At 36.3% G+C, this 21,403-nt stretch overlaps 1 protein-coding gene across 2 annotated transcripts in view; it reads right to left on the bottom strand.

Annotated features, from left to right (window-relative positions):
* Positions 1-19,502: 19,502 nt before the first annotated feature.
* Positions 19,503-21,403, bottom strand: part of LOC143649415 (uncharacterized) — a 135,636-nt gene continuing 133,735 nt past the window's right edge. For both annotated transcript variants that reach the window (XR_013158979.1, XR_013158978.1), the window contains one exon: positions 19,503-19,684. The gene's annotated coding sequence lies outside the window, so the exon portion shown is untranslated. The remainder of the gene's footprint in view (positions 19,685-21,403) is intronic.

Raw genomic sequence — 21,403 nt, 5'->3', positions numbered from 1 at the left:
AACCAACAAGAGGGTTGCGGTATCTATATAAATGCAACCACTGCAAGACTGGACTAAAATGGACTGAAAAGGGACAAACTGAAGGATAAATAACTTCAGAGGCAGAACTATGGAAGCTAAAGTTTGAAGTCAGTAAACTTTGGGCCAGGAGCGCAGACCTACCCAAGCCCTTGGAGAAGGCAAGTTTGCTTGGAAGGCAAAGGGTGGGCCTTCCATTTCAAAGCAGAGGGCAGGCCTTCCACCTCACTGTCCAGGAAGAGTTGTGTCACCCCAGACCTTGGAGAAGGTGGAGCATATTCCTTAGTGATTGGGGAAAGCCCGGATACCATCCATTGTTCTGCAGGGGTTGAGTGTGTGCCCCAGAGATGGCAGAGAGTTCAGGTGCTGCCCTGATGCTTAGAGAGGGTGGAACAGAGAAAGAGGCAGTTTCCTCAGTGTCCTCAAAGGTTGCAAACTCCATTCCAGCATTTTGAGAGAGCAGGGTTGCTGAGTATGCCCTTGGAATGGATGGACTGCCTCTTTCTAAAATCCCAAGGATAAATGACTCTCAGACTTTGAAATCTAATGGACTTTTGCCCCCTGCAGGTTTTTGAAACTGTTTGGGTCCAGTGACCCCTGTGTTCCTTCCAATTTCTCCCTATGGAAGTGGAAACATGTATCCTATGACTGTCCCTCCATTGTATATTGGCAGAATATAACTTGTTCTGAGTTTTACAGGTTCAGAGCCAGAGGAGAATTTTGCCTTAGGACAGACCATGCCTATAGCTAACTTTGATGAGATTTTGTAATGTTTCTGACTTTTGTACTGTATTTGTATTGTTACCAAAATGGTTCAAATCTTTCTGATATTGTTCCTGAATGAATGTACTTTGTATAAGGAAGAAACATGTCTTTTGGGGGTCCAGAGGGTTGAATTTGCCAGTTTGAATCTGTTCTGTACCCCAGAAAGCCATGTTCTTTAATCCTCATTTAGTATTGCTAGATGGGATCTTTTTAAAATTATTTCCATGGAGATGTGACCCAAGAGGGAACGATTATGGAAAGTGCCAACAGTACCCACATAGCCAGAGATCTTTGGAGATGCATAAGGAAAATGCCCCCAGGAAATCCATGTGACATTAGAAGAGAAAGGTAGCAGATGTCGCCATGTGCCTTTCCAGATGACAGAGGTGTTCCGGACCTATTGGCTTTTCTTGGCTCAAAGTACCTTTCCCTGGATACCTTAGTTTGGACATTTTCATGGCCTTAGAACTGTAAACTTGCAACTGAATAGATTTCCTTTTTTAAAAGCTGCTCTATTTCTGGCATTTTGTATTCCATCAACTTAACAAACTAAAATAGCCTCTTTCCTATTTTCTTTCACTGAGATACCACTCATTTAACTCATTTATTGCCTTGTCATGTGAATTCTGTTTTCCTTTGCCAGTGTCTCTTAAAAGGTACTCTATTCCACCGAGAGCACAGCATAACAACTTGTACATGGTAACTAGGTAATTAATTCATTAGCATTTATTTATTGGTAAATGCTTCATAAACTGAAATATAATACTTTATTATTCCCTGCTGATGTTTTACAAGAGCAAACATCTCAAAATTTTGGTGTAGCAAAAAGCAATTTAAAAGGGCACTTGCCAGGCAGGCCACGGTGGGTTAGCAGGCAGGAATGCTTGCCTGCAATGCCAGAGGACCAGGGTTCAATTCCTGGTGCCTGCCCATGTAAAAAAATAAAAATAAATTAAAAACAGGGCACTTACCAACTGTTTTTTAAGCTGTCACAATGGAAATGCCTGAGGTATTTTCACTATCTGTCCGATCAGCCTATGATAGTCTAAGATATTTTAGGGGCAAGTAATGGCTCTAGATACAGCAGAGGCATAGAGAAGGGTACTGAAGCATTCATTTCTGAAAACCATGAGGCTAGGAAACTAGTAGCAAGTCCTTTGTATCTGTGGCATTAAAGGTCAATAAGCGGCATCATGCTGACTTGTCATCTGCCCTCACCCATGACGGCTTGATGTTTTGGAGTGTACTCAAGAGTCTGGTTTCTCAGTGCAGAAATGTTTTTACCTGAAATCAGAAAGGGATCTTGCTTTTACAAAGAAATGGAAGGCTCGTCTCTCTATGCTAAATAGCCTAGAGGGAAGAAAACATTCTCTGGAATACTTAAATTCCTCAAAAAAATATTGTATTTATTTATTAAACCAACTTCAACAGAAGTAGTTTTTCCTTATATGAATATGCACAATGTATGGAATATGTATGTTTCTGTGCAAAACAATATTTTGCCTTAATGTTACATTACTATTGAGTTTACGCTACATAGATATATAGCACCCAACTGGTTATGTAGGTAAATGTAATTTTATTATGACTTCATAATAAGATACAAAGGCAGTAGATACTATAGTAATATACCTGTAAAGGCATTTTAGTGAAGTGTCAATGAAGAATTCATCCTTAAGTTATATCTAGGCATGAAAATATTGATCTACTTTATAACACTGTCTATGAAACTTGAAACTTAAAGTGGGAAGTATACTCAGGATTATTCAGTCAAACTCCCCACCCAGTGTCAGTATCTCCTGCAAAACACTCCTGCCCGATAACATCCATTTGTTTGTACATTAATGAAGAGTTACTGATTGAGGCAACAAAGTACCTCTGTGAATGGCAGCATATTTTCAAACCCAATAATCATTCCCAAAATGTAGATGGTATATGACAGTAATCTTAAGAAGATAGTTGAAACTTTTAATTTAGGGATTGTGAGAGAAAAGTAGTAGTCTTACCTAAATTTTCAATCAGTCTAAACTGCAGTAAAATTTTGCATATGGATAATCTATAGCATAAGTTTCTACATTTTACCATTTTCATTAAGCCTGAATAATTTTAAAATGGGACTTTGCATTCTGGCTAATGTAGCAGGAGTTATGCTATTACAACACTGACTACAGCAGTTTAGAGGCCGAGGCATTTGGAGTGGGTTCAAAATTGATTTGATAACCATCTTGAACATAAGGGTTATATTTTACCCAAGATGCTAGCTAATATACCATATGCAATTGATTTTCTAGTTTAATGTAGAAATTCCCCAAACTACTCCATTGACTCTCAGTTTAGTTTGACCAGCCCAGAAATCCCCCCAGGACATTTCATTTATCCCTGATAAGGGTGCAGCTCTCTGAATCATTAAGCCATTGAGTGTCCAGTTTTCTTCACCTGCAGAATGAAGACTAGATAGTCCCTGAGGCCCCCTCTGGCTCTAATGCTTAGAGGCACTTGTCTCCAATTAATTCCTAGTTTTATGATAATTTGTTCACTTGCTAATGTATGAAGAAACATGGTGAATTTTGAGATCAATACAATACTATCGAAATAAAAACCCCAAGTAAATATTTGTGGAATTAATGATTTTCTGTGGGAAAATCATGTGACAATGGGTGTAACAGTATCTGTTAAAATAAGCAGAGATCTTCACTCTCGCCTAAGCCACGTTTATCCTAGTCTCTTACATGGTCTGGGTTATAATGAGAGGTTGGGTTAATATTTTAAAAGAGACACAATCTAAGAAGAGGGCATATGGGTTCAAGGGAAGTGCCTCAGGGTCAAAGGGTTGTGCAGATTTTAGTAAAGAACTATATTCTGTCTCTCAGTCAGATTTTTGCCTGTTCTGTTTTTTTCAAAAATTCATATCCAGATCACAAGAAGAGGAGCTAGCAATGACAACAGAAATAACATTTCCAAGTTAAGATGGTAGATTGATCACACATCTAATTTTCTTCCCTCTTAAAACTCCAATGAAATTACAGTGAAGAGATTAAACAACAGCAACAACAAAAAACGATTTTGCTCTGACTAGGACAGAAATACAGGGGAAGAAACAATAACAAAATTTTGAAATTTAAAAAAGTAATAATAATAAGGCCAAATCCCATGGTAGTAAGAAGGAAAGGTGAAAATCATCTTAATTGATACTGCAGGATTATCAAAGGCTTCAGAAACTGAGACCGACAAGCTGCTGGGAGGGGAAATAAATTGGCCAAGAATAAAATACGGAAGACTAGATTGAAAGCTATTTGAAAAGTCATATCCTTACGTTCCCCAAGTTTACATATCCCAACAGAAATCCAAAGCTTTGTGTCCTGGAGAAAGTTCAACAGAAGGCTCCTGGACTGAGGAGGTTGGAGCATAAGGCAAAATTCAGGTTGTCAGCACCATTCCCGATATAGGGAAATTAAATGTCATTTCTTTTTTTTAAAGCAGACCAAGTGTGAACATAGAGACCCCTCAGTCTTCTTGTTCTATCTTTATCCCAGAATACCATCTAGGAAACAGATTTAAAAATTGTTGTCTGGGAAATCTCACCAGTCTAAAAGAAGATACCTAAAGATTGGGAATTCTCTAACTAATGGCCCAGCACGCATCTTTATTTGCCTAGCACAATCACAGTTTATACATGTTGTATTGGCATATTATAAATTGTGCCTCTCTCAAGATTTTAGATAATGGCTATTTCGTACTAGACTGAAGCTCAAATTTGACAAGGTACATATACAATCTCAAAACTAGCAATTCAATTTTAATCTTATCACTCTTTGTTATGAAGCAAGGATTATAAAACTTCTGAATAAAATTTATTATATGGAAGAATTGAAACAGATACACACAAATGACAAAATGAACTTGGACAGAGAAGAGAACTGAAAAATATCAACTATTATCAGTATTCTCAGAGAGTGTATTCATGGATTAAAAAGAGCTGCCATTAAAAAATAAAAGACATCTTCAAGAAAACTTTTGGAAATAAAAAAGTAGTACAAATAAAATCAATTCAATAGAAGGGTTAAAAAAGCAAAAGTTGAAGGTGTTTCCCAGAAAACAGGACAAGAACAACGGAGAAATCAGCTCCTTACATTACCCCAAATAGAAATCTGAAACTTTACTCACTAGAGAAAATTCAACAGATGGTCCCTGGATTGAGATGGCCAAGTACAACTACAGAAAAGAGAAAACCTACCCAGGATCTCAAGTTCTGAGAAATATGAGTTTCTGAAAGATAAAATAAAGAAAAAGAGAGGATGATGTTATAAAAATAGAATCCAAGGACAATTTCTAGAATACATGCTATAAGGTTCCATATTGAAATGGCCACCAAATGAAATATGCAAATAATTCATTACAAAATTTCAAAACAAAGGTGACAGCTGCTTTTGTTAATGAATTAAATTGTATTTTTCCAACCCTTCTGATGCACAAAATTAGAAAATCTAGAAAACAACAAGACAAGACAAAGCATAGCAAAACACATGAATACACCTATCAGTTTGAAGACTTTGGAGAACTAACAAGGCAATGAGTACTTGAGCCTTCAAGATTCTGGAGAGAAGAAAACCCAGTGGGATGTACCTGACATTTGACTCATTTTTCCTCTTGAGAAAGTTGTGAATTCTTAGGCATTTTGCTGTGACCAGCACAGCTCAGTGTCGGGACTGAAGGGAGGTGATGGGGAATTGAGAAAGAAACGCAAGAGACAAAGATATAGTTAAAGCTGGGACCAGGTGGGACTTTGAGATCGGATGGAAACTGAAAGACCCCAAGAGGTTCAGCACTGTTTATTTTATAGGGCTGCGAGGTAAAGACAGTAACAAAAGTGTAACTAAAGAACTGGAGAAGGAGGAAGCAGGGGCTGAACCCTGCCCTGGATGAGTCAAAAGTTACACGTTTCCCAAAGCCTCCTTCTGCCCCAGACACAAGCAGCTTTGCCACCCTTTAGTCTTTTCAGGACATCAGGTGCCTATTTCCACAGAGACAGTTTTGCTTTTCTCTGCAGCGAGCATGTGACCTCTGCCTCATCCGCTCTGGACACATTTGCCTAAAAACTAAGCAGTCTATTTCTCGTTCTTCCAAACTGTGGGTGTAATGTGATTTGCAGCTGTATGCATCCCATGAAAGCATGTTCTAAAAGGTAACTTATTCCTGTGAGTGTGAACCTATGATAACTAACGGCTTTTGATGTAGTTATTTCACTCAAGGTATGGCCCAGAATGGGTCTTAATCCTATTATTGGAGTCCTTTATATGCAGAATAAAATTCAGAGAAAGCCACAGAGGGGGCAGCCCGCAATTGAATATCAATGGAACCCAGAAGAGAAGAGAAAAAACAGGTGACGCTCAAGACCCAGGACTACCAACTGCTAACCCCTGAATGCCACAGACCTCTGGGAGGTCTTGGTGACATCTTGATTTGGACATTTTCCTAATCTTGCAACCACAAGCCATTAAATTCCCATTGTTTAAGCCAACTATTGACTGATACTTGCTTGAGTTGCCAAGGAAACTAAAACAGGGTATAGAATATTGGAGTTCTGAGCCCATTAAGAAATAGATGCCTGCATAAATTTCCCAGGCATTTAGTTGAGACCCCTGAAAGTCTATACCCTAACAGTATGAAATAGGCTGAAACTCAGCTTCAACCATCTTCTGATCATGTCAGTCTTGGGTTGGATTAAAGAAGTGGTCCCTTAACCAAAATATTATCTGGGAGAATTTAACATCTGAGCCTCAACTTATCTCTGAAATTTTTCATACACCATATATGGTATCCAAGCAATAGTCATCAGGAATATGAGACACAGGTTACAGTTTTAAGAAATTTATATGTCCAGTGGTATGATAGCACTTGAAGATAGATTGTGATCAGTTAAACCTCAAAAAATTCACCAAATAACAAAACACTTATACTAGCTAATAAATCAACAAGAGATAAAATGCAATGATAAAAAATACTCAGTTAATCCAAAAGAGGAGAAAGGTAAAAAGTAAACAAAGAAACAATAGATTGGGAAAATAAAAAAAAAAAACACCTCAATATGATAGATTTCAACAAGCCATAACTATGTCAATAATCATAACAAGTTAAATGTTCTAGGTATCCAAATTAAAGGGCAGAGATTATTGAATTGGATAAATAAAAAAATCAATATACAATTGTATGCTGCTTATAAGAACCACTCCTCAATAAAAAGGAACAAATAAGTTAAAAGTATAAAGACAGAAAAACATTTCTTACTAATCCTTATTTTTAAAAAAAGCTCAATTAATATTGGATAAAGTATATTTTAGAGAAAAGAGTATTTCCAGGAATAAAGAAGTCCATTTAATATGATGAAGGGATAAATTAATCAAGATGTTATAACAATCCTAAAGTTTTGAGCATGAGATAATAGAGCTTCAAAACACACATAGCAAACACTATGTGTGCAAGAAATAATAGGAGAAATAGACAAACATAGACAAAGGTCTATTTCAATACCATTTCTCAATAATTTATTGAACAAGTAGACAAAAATCAGTAAGGTTATAAAAGGTACGAATGACAGTATCAACAAATTTGATATTTTTAGAACACTCTACCCAACTTCAGCAGAATACTTTTCTTTTTATATGAATACACAATATTTACTAAAATAGGCCTTATTATGGTCTATGAAAAAAATGATTCGCCATTTCTACGTAATATTATAGTATACTGTCTTAGTTTTCCAGAGCTACTATAACAAATTCTATACAGTAAGTTGGTTTAACAACAGGAATTTATTGTCTCACAGTTTTGAAAGTCAGAAATACAAAATCAAGATGTTGCCAAGGCCATGCCTTCTCCCAGCATCGGTTCTTGTGATGCAGTCCCCCAGTACGTGGTGAGCTGCTTCATTCTCTCCACTGCGGCCTTCTCTGACCTCTGGCTCCCACACCTTCCAACTTCTAGGTTCTGGTTCTGCTGATTGCCTGTATCCGCATTTTCTCCCATTGTGGACCTCCAATACCGTGGATAAAGACTCACCTTGATTGAGTTTTGTCACACTTTAACTAATAACAATATCTTCAAAAGACACCATCCATTCCTATGGATATGAACAGATGCATATCAAGACTATGAACATGTCTTTTGTTGGGTTACATGCTTCTGTCTACCACAAGTATGAAAAGATATACAACCTTGCTAGTTATTATGGAAATTCAAATTAAAATAGAGTGCAATGCCAGGCTAAAATGAAGAGACAGCCCGTGTCAATTGTTGGCAAGTGTGTGAAAGAACTGGAATTAAAACGCTCATAAACTGTGATTGGGAATGTAAAAGGGTACAACCACTTTGGAAAAAAGTTTATTATTGTGGAAGAATTGGAGCTGAAACTCTCACATTCTGCTAGTGGGAATCTAAAATATTACAATTACTTTGGGGCAGTTTGGCAGTTTCTTATGATTATGCAGCTTTTATAGCTTCTCAATTAAGCTTATTTATCATATGATTCAGTCATTCCACTATTAGGAATTTACCCAAGAAAATTTAATACCTATGTCTATTATGATTTGTGGATAAATGTTCACAGAAGTGATATTTGTGAAAGCCAAAAACTGGAAATAAGTCAGATGTCTATCCACAGGTGAATGGATAAACAAATTTTATCCATTCATATCCATTTATACCAATATACTATTTGTATGTGGTATGCTAATACAATGAAATACAATTTAGCAATAAAAAGGAACGCACTATTGGTGCATGCTAAAGCATGCATGAGTCCCTAAACAATTACGTTAGTTGAAGAAGCAGATGAAAAAGTAGTTAATACTGTATGAATGATTCCATTTTATTTAAAATTCTAGAAAATGCAAATTAATCTATAAAACGAAAACAGATCAGTGGTTGCCTAGGAATGGAGAAAGATAGAGGAAGGATGAAAGAATTACATAGGGACGTAAGTTTATTTTTTTGTGTGGTAGATAGGTGCATTATCTTTCATTGTACTGTTACTTTTATGGTGAATGTATATGTCAAAACTTATCAAATTGTACACCTTGAATATGTGCAGTTTATTGTGTCTAAATTATACAAAAATGAAATGCTAATGTGTGTGAATATAGAATGTTGGCAGCAAAAGTATGGGCAAAGATATACATAGTGCATCAGACAGTTTTCAGGTATAATTTCAGATGTTCTTGGCCTCGCCTGTCATTTATCTTAGAAGGCACTTTGGCAAGCTGTCACACACACCCAACATCCGTAATGGCTTTGTGCGGTGCTGTTTCTGTTACCCATGCAACAGTAGATCTGAAATGCAGGTTAGTTCACTTCTCAAGCATGAACCTTTGATTAATTTGGAGACAAGAATCAGTTGAGAGGCTTGTGGCCCTTTCCTTATGTCAAAGCCAGCAGTGTAACATCTTCAAATCTCTTTTTATGATCTCCTTCCTCCCTCATTCACATTTAAAGAGCTCTTGTGATTACATCGGACCTACATATGTAATCCAGGCTAATCTCTTTATCTTAAATCAGATGATTAGCAACTTTAAATTCCATTCGGAACCTTAATTCTCCATTATCACGTACCAACATATCAACAGGTTCTGGGGATTAGGAATTGGACTCTCTGAGGGGACTTTATACTTCCTAGCACACCTATTACAGCATATCCCTTCATTCTTGCCTCATTTCCCCTTTTGCTCAGTTTTGGATTCTCTGAAGTTTTACTCCTTTTGGAAACAGTAGCACATATGTCTCAGGTTCTCCTGCTGATAAATCCACTGTAAGACCCATATAAACACTAACAAAGGAAAATAGTATCGCCATACTAACTTCAGAAAATAGACTTGAAAACAAGAATTATATGTAGCTATAAAGAGTGGCATTTAACAGTGATAAAAAGATATAAAAACAGGAAGATGTGACAACTCTAAATACGCATGCATATATAACAACAAAGCTTCAAGATAAATAAATACATTTATATATATAAAACAAAGCATGAAGCAGAAAGGAGAAGTTCTGGTGGAAGATTTTTAAAATATCCCTCTTAGTAACTAATATAAGAAAATGAATTATAAAATCAATCATGAAATTCAAAATAAATGAAGGAACTTGACCTGACTGACATATATAGAATACTTTACCCAATACTGTAAAATATTCATTGCATTCTAGTACACATGGAATGTTTATTAAAACTCACCATATGCTATGCCATAACTCTAATTCAATTTTAAAGGATTGAATATATACAGATGATGATTTTTGAACAGACTGTAAGTAAAATCAATAATAAAACACTAGAAAATTTCAAAATGCTTATAAATTACACAATATATTTTTAAATACCCTCAAAGAACACAAAAACAATCAGAATGGAAATTAGAAAATATTTTGAACTAAATGATAATGAAAATTCAATATCAATCCAAACTTGACGGAAAAATTAAACCTGTGATTACAGAGAGATTTATAGCCTAATGATGCAAATTTTAGGAAGGAAGAAAGCATAAAAATCAATGAAGTAATCCTCAGAGTATAAGGATGAAAGAAAGATTCTACAAGCTTCCAATGAGAAAATATCTGTTACACTCAAAAGACTAGGAATTAGAATATCCTTGAATTTCTCAAAACCAACTCTGAAAGCAAGAATGTGATGGGACAAAACCTGTGAAATTTTGTTGAAAAATTATTTTTCACCTGGAATATACTAGCAGCCAAATTATGTATCGGTCAAATGTGAAGATAGAAGAACAGATTTTTCAGACCTTCAAATTCTAAAAAAAATTATGTCATTTGAACTTTTTCTGAAGAAGCTATGGGAAAATGCTTTTTCCCAAACAAGAGAGTAAACCAACTAGAAGGAAGACATAGGACATAGCAGTGCATGATCCAAGACAGGTCAGCGGTGAAGGGACCGTCCCAGAGGACAGCGAGAGGATGCACACCAGAGATAACTGCCATTAAGATTTGGTCAGGGGGAACTGAGGCAGATAGGATGAGCACCAGCGTCACCTTGTTTCCCACTACCATTTAGACCCACCCCTTTCATCTGGAGAACCCAGGTGCACTAGTTTCTTATGGCTTCTGTGAAAAATACACAAGCAAGATGGCTTAAAACAGCAGAAATTTATTGTCTTACAGTTGTGGAGGCTGAAATCAAGATGTCACCAGGGCCATATTCCCTCCTACACCTGTAGAGGAGAATTCTTGTCTCTTCTAACTTCTAGTGTTTTTCAGTAATACTTTGTGTTTCTTGGCTTGTGGATGAATCTGCCTCTCTCTTTCCATGGACTTCTCTGCTGTGTCTATCTGAAACATCAGTATTATTGGATTAGGGCTCACCCTAATCCAGTTTGGCCTCATTTTAACTAATCGGATCTTCAGTGATCCTATTTCCAGACAGGGTTACATTCACAGGACTAGGGGTTAGGATTTAAATTATCTTTTGGAGGGATACACAACAGTCCCCCAAATTGAGATAAGATTGAGATCTGCATACCATAGGTTTGATATTTTAAAGTTATAAATGAAGCTAACATCTATTATATAAAATAAGCTCTTGAAAACAATACCTTCACCATTAAAAGGTAGATTTGAATTTAGGAGTTCTATGCTAGAAAATATTGAGGTTGGAAAACTCAGTCCTGGCTCTAGACTACCCCAATTGGGATGCACACTGATCATGGCCCACTGCAATTTTGTCCCATCCCTAAGCTGAGCCCTGCCAAGGGGTCTCACAAATCTATCCAACTTTGTCCATACACCCCCTAAATGTCTGCCACTTGACCACTTCTGGTGTTTACAGTGACATACCCTCATGGTGTATGGACTGGGGAAGAGCCAGAAGAAGCATTAAAAACAAACTCAGGGACAAATGGGAAGAGAATTCTGGGGTCCTAGGTGCCCAGAGAAGTGGGTGCTTGAGCTTCAGGTGGCATGTGCTCTGGCCCTACCAACTCCTTTCCTCATGGGAAATGGAGAAGCCAGAGGGGGATCAGAGCTAAGTCCCTTAAAGAATGGGTCCCATAGCTTGAAAACATGCTCAAATGGAAGAGAGGTGCATATTTTATTTTTATTTTTAAACTGTTTATATATGCTCTGTACCTTTTCCTGCATGTGTAATACATGCTACCTTTAGGAAAGAGCTGGGTAATTAAACTTCTGAAGCCTTTGGGTGAGTAGAATGTGTAGAGCTCTTGGGCCAAGATAACTGACTCTGAGCCTTACCTGGTGGAGGGGAACTTTCCAATTCGGTGAGAGTCCACTGGGCTCTGGGGTGCTGCCATGGTAACCAGAGCTGTGTGTTTATTATGAAACAGTATAAATAGTTGTCAAAGCCAAAGGGCAGGGGTGGTGACTTTAGTTGGATAAGATGCTTCAGCAACACATCTCCACAGTGAACTGAAACTGTAGGGGAAGAAAGTAGAGAATCTTGTAATCTAATGAGATCTATCCTTGTATATCTGAAACACCTCTTCAGATGGTCAGAAGCAGTAGAGAGGAAACAGGAAATTAATTTATGCTTTGCTCTGCTTTAACTGTTCTCTATTTTTCAAATGGCCAAACTGGAGGTCAGAGCAGAGATTAAATTCAGAGCTTCTTGATCACAAACATGGAAAATAGTTCAAGATAATTTTAAGGTGTTGTTTTTAAAGTTAAAACTCTTCCATGAATAAAATTAGGAGTAGTTATAAGCATAAGGGGCATTTAAGCAGAAATGCTAGATAAACTCTCACCACATTGGAAATAGAGTTCTAACAAATCTGTAGCTCTCATGAGCCTCACAGAATCACAGCTTATTGGTAAGAAGGTTTTTGCTGATCTGTAGTGAAATGAGTGGAAAATAAAATTTACCTAATTTAATATTTAATATTCCCTCAATTTGGTTTCAAAGCTTCTTATTTTACAAAATCTTGGTGATTACACACATGCTATATATATGGCAACATAAAAAGGTAAATGATATCAATATCATTCTTTCAATTAAAATTATCATTTCCATTTTCTCTGATGAAATAATGCCATTTCTGACAACAAAACAATAATAATGGTGATTTTTATTTAAAAAAGGCTACAGTGACTTTTTTGAGAAATCACTGTACTCAAGAACAGATCAAAATCTGCCTTTGGCATAGGGGTATAGGATATTTTCAGGGAAAGGACATTTGACTGGCTCCACATGCCATCTAGTTTTACTGTTTTATATTATAAAATAATAACACACATTAAGTCGTGGGTTGTTTCAGAGGATATTCATGAGAAAAAATGGAGCAACATAAAAGGACATTTTCTGCTGATTTTTCTTATAAGAACAAAAGTTTTTTTTCATGATGGAAAACAGTGCTGACACCATAATGTATTTCAGGAGAATTTCTCTTTGCTGTTGGTAGAACATTTGGAAAAGACATCACAGCATCTGCCAATCAATAACCCAGCACCTGAAATTCTGTTTCCTTGTCCAGAGCTAGAATATGAGCTGGGGAAATGACAACATAATCTTTTCCTCTGGATTGCTTCATAAAACAGACTCTGTTGGAAATCTGGTAAAGGATACCAAAAAGGAACATGAAAACAAGAAACTAGCTATATCAGGTATTTTGCAATAATTGATTTCTGCTAATATTACTTCTATTTTATGTGCACACCAGTAGACATGTTATATTGTTCTGTTTTTCAGCATTCTTGTTTTTAAATCCCGTTTAATAGAAAGAAGCAAAAGGGAAACAATGTAAACTATTTCAATCAAATTTATTTTTCAGTTATAATAATTGATCAAGCCCAGGTTTCAATTCTACATGCCTTTGCTCATTGCTGCTGTTTTCCCTTCTAGAATGAGCCATCTAGCTCATGTTTTCCCTTAAAAATCTGTTTGCTTCTGTCGGAATACTTTGTGCTATTAGAATATTCTATTTATGCACGAATCCAGCTTTCAGAACGTGGGCTCCTTGAGTATAATAGATTTCTCTTAATTACCCGTTTCTCTAAAACATAGCAGAGTACCTAACATGTAGTAATGATCAACCAATGTTTCTTAAATAAATATCCAGTAGTGGGTGACTATCAGATGAGCATATCCTAGTTGAAATTTCCAAGCACGTATTTGACAACGAGAATACTTTTTAATAGTCAGACGTTTAGAGGTCTTAAAAGCCTAATTAGTAAATCTTACATCATTAGTGTAGTTTGCATATGTATCGTGGAAAGAAAATATCTAATGTCTTACCTTTTCACTGCTATTTTAAAATTTGTCCTGAAGGTGGCAACATTGAATAACGTTCTGCAAATTTTTCTAAGCGAAACATTTATAGCCATCTTTAATTAAAGTTTTATATTTTAAAATAAACATGTTTCCCCACCCCCTATTTATTCTAGTGTAGAAGGAAGTATAATACTGATGTTTTACTTTTGTACTTAGTAACCTTGAATGAATATGTTGAAAAAAATCATTTACAACTTTGAAGAATAAAAGTTAACCTAGATAAAAGGTTCTAAACAACCATGCTCAAATTTCCAAAATGTAAGATCAGTTTTAGGCACAACATATGTTTTCTGCCAAGCAATTTCTATCAGTAGATGTGTTTAACTATAAGTGTAAATCAATGCTTATTCTTTGAGGTAAAATTTATCTTCCTGCTACAGTTTTTCAAATGCAACAGAACATTTTAAATATTTAACGCGATATGTTAATCTAGGAATAAATTTACTTTTAAGGAATTGCTCTAATATCAAATAACAAATAATCACAACTAAAAAATAATGCAATAAACAAAAAACCTATAAAAGTTAACAAAAATCCAAGATAAAGTGCATATGCTATTGCAATTTCTATTCTCTATTTTTTTGGACCTTAGCCACATAATAAACAAGGCTGTACTAATGCATATTCATCAATATCTCCAAAACCCTACTGTGAAATAGAAAGGTGGCAAGTAATGTTTCACAGAGGTTAATTGACTTGTATAAGATCTGTCATTAGCCAAGCCAAAAATGGAATTCCATATTTCTTATCTCTAGACAGTGACAACTGCTCATAGAAACAATTCTATCATTATATTTATAGACAGTTTAACCTCTTTACATAGCTTCTGGGCGAAAGGCTAATACCTGTTTTCCCACTGTTTTATAGTAGGATTTTGTTAAATATAAAAATTTATGTTTTGGCTTTTAGCTTTTTTGGTTCCATGCACTAGTGAAGCATGCAGTAAGAGAGTTCCAATGCATTACTTGTCAAAGCTAATTTGCATATGCCTTCCTATTTCTTCTTGTAAAACACATTTAGAAAATTGCCTTAAATTCTTTAATAAGGCTATTCTGAGTCAAATGGGATTTTAAAAAGATAATTTTAGGATTAGAAGCTATATGGTCAAATAAAGACAATATAGAGGAATCATTGGAAATTAGCTGAGCATGTGAGAGCGAGGCAAGAAGAAATGAGTGTGTGGGGAGCTGAGAGGGAGCTGGACAGTGCCTGAGGCAGCAGGAAACAGATGGACCTTTCTGACAGGTGCAATGAGAATGTACTCCAGATACTGTAGCCACAGGTTTTAAAGATTTTGCACACTAACACTCTACTAACTAGGGGGACATATTTCAACATCATAATTTACCAAAGTAGTGTGGTCAGATAAAGAAATAAAAAGTGTGGTACATTCTAGGGTGTAAATTTCCTTGCCACCACATCTTAAAGGGACAATTTCTTTTTCTTGATCTCAGACCAGGCTCACTGATGCTTGCTGGCGTTGTTGCCTCATGCAAGGAATTATTCTACTTTTCTTGAAATAAGCAGATGCCACCTTTGACACAGGCAGCATAAATGGCTCTAATTTGAGGCATTTTCTTCTGATTTCACTAGATCAGAACCCTGCACCACATCTCTCTATCAGCAAGGCCACAGATTTCCCACCCCTGTACAAAGTACACATCTTCAACCAGTCCCCTTTGTTCACTGCATGCTGAGAGCCATTTCATTCCCCTAGGATTGATCCCATATTGTGTCACTGTTAAGATAAAAAGAGTGCTTGAAAAATGTATCTGTCTTAAAATGTTGCCTCTGGGAATTCTACTCCTATAAATAGGACTAACTATTTAGGAACAATAGTAACTATTATCTCTATCATCTACACAAATAATCACACAATATTTAAATCTTAAATCTTTGTTCCATTACACATAATAATCCTAAAAAAGATTACTGAATCTCAGCCTATTAACTTAATTTGAACTTAAATAGACAATAAAAAGAAATCTATTGAACAAGCAAGTTTGTTCTCTGATTCTCTTTGGCTCTCTAAGTTCTTAAGGGATATTTAATCTTTTAGTGAATAAAACGTCCAGAAATGCTTTATGAATAGCTACGAAGCATCTCATAGGTGGAAAGACTGACTCAGTGTTAAAACATACATGCATACAACACTGAAGGATGGTGAAGCACTTTCTCATGGAGACCCTTGTGCTGACATCTATCATAGCTCCAACGCTGTGTATTGCAACTTTTTATTTGCTTGTGTGCCTCCCTTACTTTCAGTTCTCTAGGTCTGAGGCTTTATTTTATTCCTCTTCATACCTCAGAGTCTCAGAGAAAGCAATACAGTATTAAACAAACACTTGCTGACTTGTATGTTGAATGAATGAATCTTCAGGAGAGAAGTTTGGCATGTGAACTATCATGATGGCTCTAGAATTTCTCTGGAGGAGACTTTTGGATGCTAATCTGGTTGGAATCGTGAAACAGAAGATGCATCCTGAAGTCGTGTTTTTATAGGAAGCCCAATTATTTTGCTTAAAATGAATGCTTATTATTTGGAGTGTCAACAGGGGAAGGCTTGGCTAATGTTTCTGTTGCTTTGAACCAGACATTTTCTCTTGAAAGTAATGGATGAAAAATTCTACAAAATTTTACAGCATATTCAAGCATTCCAAATACTTTGGCAATTTTACCTGGGAACTTTTTAGTTATATAGGGGTAATTATTGGATAATAAGCAACATTTGTAGATTGTTTTCTATGTTTCCTTAAATAAGCTTTTGTATTATGTTATCTTTTATTGCAGATGACAGAGATGCAACTCAGGTTAGCTTAAAGCGAGAGAGAACCAGATGATTCGTGCCACATAACAAACCTAGTTTTAGAAACAGCTGAACATAGTGATTAAAATGAAAAAGGTTTTTTCCCATTTTTCGGTCCTGCTTTATACTGTAATGGCATAACTCCCAGACGGGATCTTCAGGCAGGTTAAGATGAGCTCCGGGGCCCTACACCAATATCCTCTACTCTCTAGCTATTTATCAGATATCAGTGAAGATGCTGACTCTGCTTGGCTCTGTGGTTCCTAAAATAAACCTGAAACCTGAACCTTCCCAGAGCCAGAATTGCTGTTTACAGGGCAGTGACATCTTCTCATTAATTTCACCTGAGTCGTGTGGTTTCTCCATGACAAGCAGTGGAGGGACAGTGTCAAACACAGCCAAGACATATGGACTGGGTTGTATATAAGAAACAGGTTAAACGAGTAAAAAGAGGAGAAGCTGGGAGAGGGGGAGTATGCCGAGATAAAATAAACAATGTATATTTGAAATTTAAAATAATATTATCAAACTTACATTATTCAATTATTACTTCATTTATAATATACATGTTGATTATATATACATAGGACTAGGTATAGGGATAGGTATTAGAGTTACAAAATGAAATGTACAAAGATCCTGCCAACTCCAGCCCTTGCCTCTATACTTCGTTGGAGTTCTCACACTCTTCTTTCTACTCTTGCTTGGAGATCTCTCTGGCCTTCTGCACCAAGGATGGTGCTTGACTGTCAACAGCTTCTGACCTTTACTGAATGAACATGTTCTCTCTTCCAATTTCAGAATCCTGATGAAGGGACTCATCTGCTCATGTGCATCTCTGAAATAATCACATGGCATGGAGAAAAAGATCGCATTGTCCAGCACTAACTGTGATTTCCATATAATCAGAAGACTGGGCAAACAAAACAATAAGTGCCAAACAATATGTGCCTTACTAAGGAATCAGGTCAATTTTAGCAGTGCTGACATTACACGTGGTTCCTAATATGCTTCCACCGACTAAAAGCTCAGCTCTTCTCTGATGAATCCACTCCCCAGGCTTCCCTACTTTGCCCCTATTCTCCCCAGTCATAATTATTATTAGTTCTCTTGAAAGAAAATGATCAAGACAGACTACCCTACAACACAGATAGAGCAATATTCTCTTTAGCATATGAAGAATGCTGAGGTACAACTGCCCAAGTATATACGTTTTGTGGCAAAGCCAGCATTTGAGTCAAGGGGGTTGCCTCCCAGATCCTGTCGTTTCCTCTCAATCAGTGATTATAAACTGGCAGCTTCCTGATGATTCTGGCTCACAAATGTATTTTGTTTGGCCTGTACAGTGTTGATCTGGAGTTATTTTTAAATATTTAATTTCCACCAATTAAAAATCAGGATATGCGTGAAGTGGGGCCGGGACAGAGTCATCCTCCTCTGCAAGAGTTGGTAAACATTCAAAGAGTCTCTAATTCCCTTCCCAGGGCTCTATAGCAATGTACTAACCACCACTTATCTTCTCATGAATTCAGATTAGGGCTTTCGAATTAATGTTGAGCAAAAATGGGCAAGATAAAGACAAAGTTTCCACAGAAATTTACAAAGGGAAATTGCAGTTATCCTTCAGTCATTATTAGCTTAATAGGGAAATCCCAAACAGCTTTCCCTTGGATCCTAAGTAAACTCTGCATCATAACATAAAGGAGATGGGGTAAGATTCTCTTTAAAGCTCATGGCACAGTAAATGCATCTTCTTGGCAGGCTGAGAACAGCTACATAATTTAGAGCCCGACCATTAAGTCACAGCACTTATCAACTCCATTAAATTAAGTTTCTTCACCACTTGTTGGGACTGATTTCTAAGGTATTGCATCAACCAGATAGATTTCATCTTCTTAGCCTAACTACTACAAAAGCTAATCCTATTTAGGTTGTTAATCCTCCTATTTTTTTCTCTTGCAACACAATTGAGAGCAGCAAAGATGATTAAGTAGTTTCTTAAATCCTGTACCAGAGAGAATTTTGATGAAAGGGGATAAAGGAAAACCTCAAGTTGTCTAGTAGTGGAGTTAAAAAATTTGCAAGAACAGCAGTAGATCCAATTTTAAGAGCCTTCACCACACAAATTATATTTCCATGAAGGAAATGAGCACTTATTTAAATACCTAGAATACCTAGAGAACAAAAGACTTATAGAAGATCCTGTTAACAAACTTATAAACTAAACAGAATTATGGAATTATAGCTCAACCTTCTTTGACATTCTTGTTCTAAAAACACAGTATTTTACTGTCTTCAAAAAATGAGATGATCTATGTTAAAAGTGAGAAAATTGAGAAACTAACTTTACCTCCATTGCTCTATACCAAGTCAAACTAGAAACCAAATGGCTGAGAATTCCCAGATAAAAAGAGTGGATACAAGAAAATATGGTGCAGAGTTCAAGTCATTCTGGATACTATTCTGGTAAGACTGCAGCTTGGCCAGTGAAATAATTAGTAGGCTCAACCCTACAATTTAGCTATCTTTGCAGCATTTACCTATATACAGAGAAGAGAATTCAGATCTCCCAAATATCTCAGTGGTTTAGAGAATGAGACACAGATTGGCATATCTAAGGTATAGAGAATTTTATTTCAGGGACAAATATGGCTCAAGTATACCTCCACAAAAGATTTGGAATCACCAGAGTATTTTTTACTAGTTGAGTGTCCTGAATCTTCTGGAGAATTGATTTGAAGAATTTGTGATGATACAGACGAAATCTGGCAAAGGCAAATATCCCACAAAGCTTGAATGGGAAAGCAACTTCCCTGCAGAAAGAAAATATTGTTTACATTTTAAGACAAAATTAATCAAAATTAGCATGTCTGGTAGATTGAATTGTGTGCCCTGGTTTGGACATGTTCTTGATCTTGGTGCATACTCTGATGGATATGGACCCGTTATAAATAAGATCTTTTAAAAATGTTACTTCAGTTAAGGTGCAGCCCAAATGTATCAGGTTGGATTTTAATCCAGATTGCTTAATTTCCCCCTTCTTTTATGGAAATATTTATCCTTTGCCTATCCTTTCATTGTATAATAGAAACAGATATCATGTTTTCTAGATTTCACAGTCCCATCAGACCAGAATTTTGCTGTAGGATGGACCACACCCATGGCTGATTTTGATGAGACTTTGTACTTCCCGTTTTTACTGAAATGACTTAAGGCTTTTGGGGTGCTGTGATAGAATGAATGTGTTTTGTATGTAGGGAGAACATGTTTTTTGGGGATCCAGAGGGCCAACTGAAGTGGATTGAATTGTGCGTCCCAGTTTGGACATGTTCTTGACCTTGGTCTGCATTTCCTAAATACTCCCATGATAAGATATGATAGAACTAACTGGATAAATAAATATGGACCCTCCAAATTCTAATTTTTTCACTCTCATATACCAACCAAACCACCTGGAAGTTAGGATGAATAGATACATTCCAATAAGCCTATTCCTTCCCAGATGTCATCCGTAAAGATGTTATGGTTTTACCAAAAGAAAGTCTGGTTGCCACCTAGCATTCCAATATATCATCTCCTTCTCCTGGTATCTCTTGCTAGTCAATATAGCAATCTGTATCTGGCATCCTTGGATAGTCCATTTCTGATATGTATCTGAGACATTGAACTGTGCCTATGTGTCCCATGTGAATGGCACCCATGAAGTTCAATTGCAGTGTAAATAGTACCCATGTAAATATGTGATGTGGTATTCTATTATACAAGGGAAGATTCCAAAAATAGTTCAAAGGTAATGATGATTTGTTCATGAAGTATCTCTTCAGAGACGGTGCCACATGCGAGAATCAGCACATCATGCTTTCATATGAACAGGTTTTCCAGATTTCCCACAGTTCCCCGTAGGGATATGAAACTATGGATACTATTAACTACAGTGAGAGTCTTTTTTCCAAGAGTGAGAAATTTCTCTTCAGTATACTTAGGTTTTTAAAACATCTTTCTGTTCTGACTCGATCTCTAAACTATCTGGCTATGTCCCTGTTTGACTATTTGCACATAATTATCGCAAAATATTCCTGAGTGTTTACTGTGATTGTATATGGGGTGAGTTAGTCAGTTTTTTCCTGTTATGTCATTTCATAAAGCCACATTTAAGGCCTATCTGATATGCAAATATATAGACAGATTTTTAAAAGTGGAATTGCTGTATCAATATTTTGATAGATTTTATTAAAAATTCTGATAGCTACTGCTAAAATGTTATCCAAAAACTTTCAACAAATTATGCTTTTTACATAATTCTAAGAGACTGTCCATTTTCTCAAATCTTTAAAAATTTCAATGTTATCAATAATTAATCCTATTTTTTTTTCCAAAATCGATTGGCAAATATTGCAGGTGTTTGCTATGCAAATGTGCATTTCCTTAAATAGATTAAGACTGGGCATCTTTTCATGTTTATTGGCCATTTGTATTTGTGTTTCTTTTGTAACTTGCCTATTTATAGCCTTTCAAGTCTTTTCTCTTTGACT

The sequence above is a fragment of the Tamandua tetradactyla genome, chromosome 11 (assembly GCF_023851605.1).
Source record: "Tamandua tetradactyla isolate mTamTet1 chromosome 11, mTamTet1.pri, whole genome shotgun sequence".
NCBI classification, from domain to species: domain Eukaryota; kingdom Metazoa; phylum Chordata; class Mammalia; order Pilosa; family Myrmecophagidae; genus Tamandua; species Tamandua tetradactyla.
This window is presented reverse-complemented; position numbering and strand designations above follow the sequence as displayed.